Source organism: Gigantopelta aegis, unplaced genomic scaffold (genome assembly GCF_016097555.1).
Source record: "Gigantopelta aegis isolate Gae_Host unplaced genomic scaffold, Gae_host_genome ctg5602_pilon_pilon, whole genome shotgun sequence".
Lineage (NCBI taxonomy): Eukaryota > Metazoa > Mollusca > Gastropoda > Neomphalida > Peltospiridae > Gigantopelta > Gigantopelta aegis.
Genome location: NW_024534517.1, coordinates 193 through 8,807, shown reverse-complemented (window position 1 = coordinate 8,807; position 8,615 = coordinate 193). Strand labels below are relative to the sequence as shown.

At 30.3% G+C, this 8,615-nt stretch overlaps 1 pseudogene; it reads left to right on the top strand.

Moving 5' to 3' along the window:
* Positions 1-352: 352 nt before the first annotated feature.
* LOC121366423 lies at positions 353-2,278 on the top strand (annotated as a pseudogene).
* Positions 2,279-8,615: the final 6,337 nt, after the last annotated feature.

The following is an 8,615-nucleotide window of genomic DNA, read 5'->3' as shown; positions in this document are numbered from 1 at the left end:
CAAAATATTTAAAGAGTATTATCAAAAAATTATACTAACTAACCAAATACGACTAACAGATTGGCGGTACCATGCTGTGGGGTGTGGTTAATTTACTATTTTAGGGGAGGGCTAGCTTATTTGTAGGATCTGCACTACATCAACTATAATTGATTCAACAATTTATTCTTTAGCGATATCTGCAGCTCCTGATTTTTAAATGCGTTCATTTAAAGAAATAAAGAATGGCAATTTGTTCTATTATTTTTTAAAAAAAAATTATACAGCTCAATAATGTAATAGGTTTGGTCTTGGGTGTGGTTGCATGAGTTGTGGCCAGTTCCTGTTGACGTGTAACAAAAAATGTCTATAGTACTTGTCAGCACCTTGTTTCTTTGTTCTTCTCGAGGACATTAGGGCGTTCTTTGTTTTCAAGGAGGCCACAACTGAGCCACTTAATGTTCATCTTGTACCACACCAGTCATGATGATGTGGTTGGCTTAAAAACAGTCGATGAATATTATTAATGGAGGTAATACTATTTAACATTTCTATAGCACTTTTTCTATAATATAGTTATTATCTTAATTTGTAGCAAAGGGAATATTAGATTAACAAGAAAGTAACAAACATTAAATTTAAGATAGTATTAGAGTGTTGGTAATGGAATATTGTACTTTAATGCAAAATTAATATAATGAAGTCTAACACGAGGTGGAATGGCATGCTAGATTTCAAAGGTTTATTTGTGATTTCAAAAAATTTACTGATCTCTAAGTTAATCTACAGACATAAACAGGTTTTTCAGTGATTTCAGATGAAGATTTCTGATTTCAACAGTTGGAGTCCACAAGGTTTCAGCTTTGTATCGGATCCTCAATTTCAACACAAATGGGTTCTAATATTAAACGTTTAGTGTATAAGACACAGAGATCCATTGATGATATAATATTGTGTGGTTATGTAGAGAAATTACTTATTATTATTATATCTTTCTTTAGCTGATAATAATATTCAACATGCACGTGTTCAATTTATTATTGACTCTGTTGTTGAAGAACTCATGAAAGATAAAGAAAGGAAATTTATATATGTTGAGATGGCCTTCTTTACAAGATGGTGGAATGAACAGACTGATGAAACTAGAGAAAAGGTTAATACCTACATAAGTTAGTTTGTATTAATAATAGATGACAATAAATATGAAAATAGTATTTACACATTAGGTACCATTTTTTGAATTTATGGTCTCATAGGATTTGTGATATATTTATGCCAAAATGGAGATACAAGTAGCTTGATATATTCCCTGTGCATTATTTATTCTTTATTGAGTCAGTATATAAAGTCTGACATACATCTGGGATTCATCAATGACATATGTTGTATTTTAATTATAGGTTATACCAGCTGGTTCAGAATGGACAATTGGAGTTCATTAATGGTGGATGGTGTATGAATGATGAAGCCTCCACTCACTATAATGCTATCATTGATCAGATGTCAATTGGACTAAGGTTTATATCTAATACATTCATGTTCATCCATCAGTTGGATGGCATATTGATCCCTTTGGACATTCAGCTGTTCAGGCCAGCCTCTTTTTCTTTAGTAAGACACAATAACTGTTATTTTATTATGAAAAGAAAGGAGACTTGACTCTATGGATGTGGTATGTTAATTTTTTCACCTGTAGATGGGATTTGACAGTTTCTTTTTTGGTCGTATTGACTATGATGACAAGCGACTTCGTCTCAACAATTCTGAGATGGAAATGATATGGGAGGGCAGTCAGTCTCTTGGAAAAATTGCTGATATTTTTACTGGAGTACTTTATAATACTTATTTTTCCTCCTAAAGGTTTTTGCTTTGATTCAATGTGCAGTGACCCTCCAATTATGGTAAACAAAATACATATACATGTTTGTGAAATGTCTAATATCTTTAATTAGGATGATGACAAATTATTGGATATAATGTAAAACCAGAGAATAGAGGATTTTGTCAAAGCAGCTTATGATCAAGTAAGATTTCCAAAACATGTTTACAAATACAAGCAAACATAATATTTTCTATAGTCATAATACATGTGATGTCATGTTTACCATATGTTTTTCATGTACTTTATATGTACTTTCCACACTATTTCAAAGTTATCTAGACACTCTTTTTCACTATAGGCCAAGCATTATAAAACTAACAATATAATGATGACAATGGGAGGAGATTTCCCAATGAAAATGCTGAGGAATGGTACACAAACTTAGACAAACTCATCAAATATGTCAACATGTATATGGTATTACTAACATAGAAATAATAATATGTTAACTATGAGTTTGTCTTTCTTTTTTCTTTCTCTCCTACTTCTATCTCTTTCCTCTCCTCTCCTTATCTCTTTCATTAACTTTCTAGAATGGATCAGTCAATGTTATGTATTCAACTCCTTCACTTTATACTCAATATATCAATAAAGAAAAAAATATGACTTGGTCTGTTAAAAGTGATGATTTCTTTCCATATGCTGACAAACCCTGGTCTTTCTGGACTGGTATGTAATGATAAATTAATAATATATTATTAAATGATGTTTTTATAATTGTTAGGTTACTTTACTAGTCGACCTGGTCTAAAAGGATATGTTAGACGTTGTAACTCTCTTTTACAAGCTTGTAAGCAACTGGAAGCTATTCACAATGGACTAAATAATGGACTATCTTCTATTAAACTGCGTAAGATTGATACTAACATTGACTAGTTACATTTTAGCTGTGATCAGTATATATAATACTAACTTCTACTTCAGCTGCATTGATGTATAGCATATGAGCAATGTATTGTTGTCATAATAGCTGGTCTATTTTGAATTTACAATTGTATTTTAGGGGTGTGGTTAAGGTTAATTTTTATTATATAGAACAAGCAATGGGTGTGGCTCAACATCATGATGCTGTCTCGTAAGTTTATTATATGTAACATAGTATGTAAAATATCATAGAAATCCATTTTAGTATGATTTATAGTTAAGTCTATAGTAAGGTTTATCTTAATAGTTTATAGCATTATAATATAGTCCTGTTTATGAGACATTACTTAAACTATATGTTGTGTTGTCAAGTATTTCAGTTAATACATGTAGTTTCAGTTTCAACTTTATTATTAACCCTTACTGTATTGTTGACTTTATTATTAATAATGTATGACATTCATTATTAACCCTCATTATTGATGTATTATTATTTAGAGGTACAGAGAAAACAACATGTAGCTGATGATTATGCTGAGCACTTCATATTTGGTCAAGTAGAATGTCAAGTAGTTATGGCAACAGTACTTAATGATCGTTTGTAAAGACTAATGCACCAAAAATGGACTTGTCATTTGTGAATATCTCAACATCAGTGGTCTGTCCTATTACTGAATCTGGAAATGTAAGAAAATACTAGCTAGTTACTGTGTAGTAATATAATACAGCTGCTTTATTGAACTTTAATATACAATTCTCTCAAATTACTAGACTGTAGTACAATTATGTGAACATGTTGTATATATACATGTTAGATTTTAAATTGTGACTCTCTTTCTCATTGTACCATTTAGTTTAATATGGTGATCTATAATTCATTAGCTCGTCATTGGACTGGTATGGTACGTGTTCCAATATCAAAGAAACAGTCACCATCACTGATCCTGATGGAAACCCAATTCCAGTTCAGGTATAGTAACTTTGTAGAGATAGTCAGTGTATATAGAAAAGGCTTATGATTTTATATAGAGAGTCAGTGTATAATGTGTCATAATTACTATAATTTAACATGTGGCATAATTCTTTTCTCATTAGCTCGTTCCCATTAGTAATATTACTAAGGGATAAGAAGGCATATTAAAACTAATGTTTCTGCTGAAGTGGAGGCAGTGTTTCAAGTCACTGTATCACCTCTGGGATATGCTATATATACTGCTAGAACAAGTAACAAACAAGGTCAGCAGACTTTAGTACATTACAATAGAATTGAAAACTTGATGATCATAATATCAATGTAATTAATTATTTGATAATATTAAATGTTTATAACATCAAACTGTACACAAAACATCTTTACATCATATAATAACTGAAATGTTGTTATTATTTTAGAATTAACTCAAATGTCACAGATAATAGACAATATTAATGATGACTTAACAGTCAGTAATGATGTGAGTTAATTGGATTATAACACTAGATCAGTATATTTTCTCTATAGTATTATAAAGTTGTATTTGATGGGACATCAGGACAAATTAAGACTGTTATAATTTAATGTCTGGTATTAGTAGTTCTATTAATCAACAGTTCTATTGGTATCTATCCAGTACTGGTAATAAGAACAGTACACAAGTAAAGATAGACTTGATAAGTATATTAAATGATAGTGTTGTCTCTCTTTAGGCCTCAGGAGCTTACATATTTCGTCCAAAGGTTTCAACTGTTTTTCCCTGTTAATGACAACAATAATAAGCACATGTGTCTGTGATAGAGGTAGTTAGTTTAAAATGGAGTATGTATCTTTCACTTTCTTCTCCTCTTAGGGTAACCTGGTGACAGAAGTCCATCAAGTTTTTGCTCCTTGGGTCTTTCAAGTGAGTTACATTGAATTATTAGTTATTTATTTATATCAATTTATCAGGTTGTACGTTTATATCAAAAAATGCCAGCTGTTGAACTTGAGTATACTGTAGGACCATTTCCATTCAAGTCAGTACTTTGTAAATGTATGCAAGAAACTAGATAGATCCCTCTTCTCCTTAGTAAAGAGAAGGATCTAGTTTGATAGACTAATAACAGCTGCTACTGACAATATGTTTTCTTTTTTAGTGATGGATTTGGTAAAGAAATAATTAGTCATTTTCAGACAGATCTCAAAACCAATGGAATTTGGTATACTGATGCTAATGGAAGAGAGATGCAAAAGAGAGAGTAAGTACATGTACAAGTAGATGTTAGAGTGTTTAATGAATTCTGATTACTCTCTCGTTTTGTTGTATTTGTCAAAGTTAATATTTGTTATATATTAAATTGTAGATCAGATATGAGTTAGTTTTTATTCTTCTTACAAATACTATCATATCTGTAGGAGAAACTATCGTCCAACTTGGAAATATAACAATACATGTCCAATAGCTGGTAATTATTATCCTGTCAATAGTAGGATCTTTATTAAAGTAAGTGTGTGTATTTTATTAACTACTTTAACAATAACATCACTCACTTATAGGATGAGAGTAGAAATGTTCAGTTCACTATACTTAATGACAGATCTCAAGGTGGTTTAGTATAGTAGATGGATCTATAGAGTTAAATGGTTAGTAATATAGATTGTAATATCTCTCTTTAATAGATACATATTCAAATCAGTTTCACTTGATATACATGTACTATAAGTAGTTATTATAAGTCAATTTAGACATACAGTCTTTATTAATTACAACATTGATGTCAATAGTATGAATTATTTGATATGACTATTTGTTATACTAGTTTCATTTCATTGTGGTTAGTTTTCCTCCCTTGTAGTGGTGATGGTCTTGTAAACAGATATCACATATAATGTGTGTGGGGTATTTTTAAACATTTTTTGAGAGTAGTAAAATAATTAAATTTCTATTGATAGTATTTTTAAGAAGTGATGGTTTCCTCATACCTAGTACCATTAGGTGTGTAAACAGATACCAAACATGGGTGGGTATTACTGTAGTTTTTCAAGTAATAAAATAATTAAATTTTATTGATAGTATTTTTTTAAGAAGTGATAGTTTCCTCATACCTAGTACCATTAAACTGTGTAAATAATGACACTAACTATGTAAGTAATTAATTGAGAAACCATCTAATGTTCACTCCACTAAACTATTAATTTTGTATGGTATCTATTAAAGTTGTAGGGTCTCTATAATAAGAGAGATTGTTTTGGACAATAATTATGTATCTATACCTGTATTTGTATATGGTATATATGCACCTGTATCTGTATAGGATATATATTCTGTACCTGTATCTGTATATGGTATATATGTACCTGTATCTGTATAGGGTATATATCTACCTGTATCTGTATATGGTATATATGTACCTGTATCTGTATAGGGTATAATAAGATTATTTTGGTAAGAATAAATTTAGTGAATTGTGGCATTAAAAGATTACTGATGATTATTATTACGACAACATTAACTGATCTGGAGAATGACTATTACAATCATAATATGTTTTGTACAATAAAACAATATAATTATTATTATTGAGATACTCATATAAATTAATTTCATTATAGTAACTGATTTCTGTGTCTTTAGGTACATGTCGTACTTTAAAGGATGATAATCGAGGTGTGGGTGAACCCCTCAATGAGGACTGGTCAATATGGAGATGGATTGATTATCCGTGGAAGCACCTACTATTATTGGATGATCCTATCAACTCAACATATCATCAACGTATGATGGGCAGAGAAGTTGATGTTAGAACCAGAGTTGGCTTTTGATAAAAGCAATGATGATTCTTTTGAGTCTCTCTCTAAAAATTATAATTTAAAGGTGAAGCTTCATAATATATCATAAGTGTTTACTTGAAAAATTGTGTTCATAATAGTTAACAATATTATAATTTCTGTTTATATTCATTAACAATCTTGTTGTTATTAAGTTGCTATATTTCTCATCTAGTATACTGGATTGTCTACTGCTCTCCCTGATAATGTTCATTATTGACATTGGAACATTTAGATGACTCAACAGTCCTCCTTCGATTAGATCATCAATTTGAAGCTAGTGATCCTACTCGTGGTCAGCACCTTGCCTCTGTTAATAAGAGTAAGTTAATATATTCCATAACAATGTTTAATATTAAACCAATTCAACTATATATGGTACATTATAAAGTTTTCCTTTACAGGATTTATTTAATAGTATTAATATCAAAGATGTAACTGAGTTAGCTCTAGGAGTAATGTTCCACTCTCCTCAATTAATAAAACTACAATGGATGACAAATGATAAAGAAAATAGGTAATATTATATATTAAACTTGTTTGAAGCTAACTTATGACCACACCCAGTTATTATGATATGCATGTGAGGAGGAGCAATGTTTTAGAGCATATTCTCTCTTGACTAGATATTACAAATAGGTACTGAATTTTTAAGGTTACTGAGCAATTTCATAATAATGGTCAATACTAATGTCAGTATCAATGTATTAGTACATGAAACTGTTTAGCACCAGTTATTAAAGGTATTTATTAATAGTATATCAATATTTTCAAATTAATTGAAGGCAGTATATTCATACATTTAGTTGATAATAGTTTGGACATACTTTGTGTTAACTGAAATATACTGTCATTATCTTATAGTTCCAGTCCTCTTACAGTTTCCTGCAGTAAAAGGACCTGATTATATTGTATCCCTCTATCCCATGATGATTCGTACTTTCAATGTGACTATAGAGTTCACCTCATAGAAGAATGTGGGACAATATTTGAAGTCTAACTGACTCTAACACACAAAGGGCTCTTTTTAATTAAATCATGACTTACACGTCATCTTTCTATTTTGAGTTCATAATACAATCATAGTTACTATGTTGTAATGTATTTAGTTTTCATCAACTTTCCTATTAATTAAAACCAACAACATAATAATATGTGTATATCAACTTGATCATTATATTATAATGATTGAGTCAACTTCCATGGTTTATTGGATAGTCACTGACCCTAGTATGAAGATGATATGTTAACTAACTAAAGTATTAGTTAGCAATTAAATTGTAAACTCTTTTTAACTCAATATGTGAAATGAAGAATGTAATGTGTGTACAGGAAATTGAATTATGCTCTCCAACACTACAAAACCATAAATGTGTATGACAGGGCTGACACCTTAAGATAAAAAACAATATGTCTATGTGACCAGCTGTTAAAGATATGAGGAGGGCACAATGGACACAACTTTCACACACTGGCAGCTATGATAGAAAATCAGTGGAAATGTAGTACTTGTGGTCCATGCATGTGGCTTATAAAAAGCAAAAGATAATTGAGGTAAGGATTGTGATCCACTACAACCTGAATAATTTTAATTGGATCTCATAGTAGAAAAACCACAAGTCAAGTCATGTTCAGCATTTATAGTCTTTGTAACAAAGCTTATAAATAGGTAGTGGTTCACTTTAGTTGCAGATACCTATACTAGTTTTCACAGTCTGATGTTTACTGGTTTGAAGTTTACAGTTATATCATGTAAGTCTTAGTTACATATATTATACAGCAGGTTAATGTTAGTTCAGTATAAATATACTCAATTCTCTTTGATAAAACAACGCATGTTCAGATCCTAAAACCTCGCAAACTAAAATGCCTCTTCCTCTCCTTTTTGGTATGTCTCCAGGTCTTCATTGATTAATATATAGATAATAATATATATTTTTTTTTTTTTTTTTTCTCCAAGTGAAATCCAAAAAGCAAGTTTTATCATATCATCAAGTGTACACAATAATGTGACTCAGCAATTGAGATTAATTTATATTGGATATGTGAGATACCCAACTGCAATTGTTACCTCCAAACGATTCATGTAAATAAATTGGGACTTAA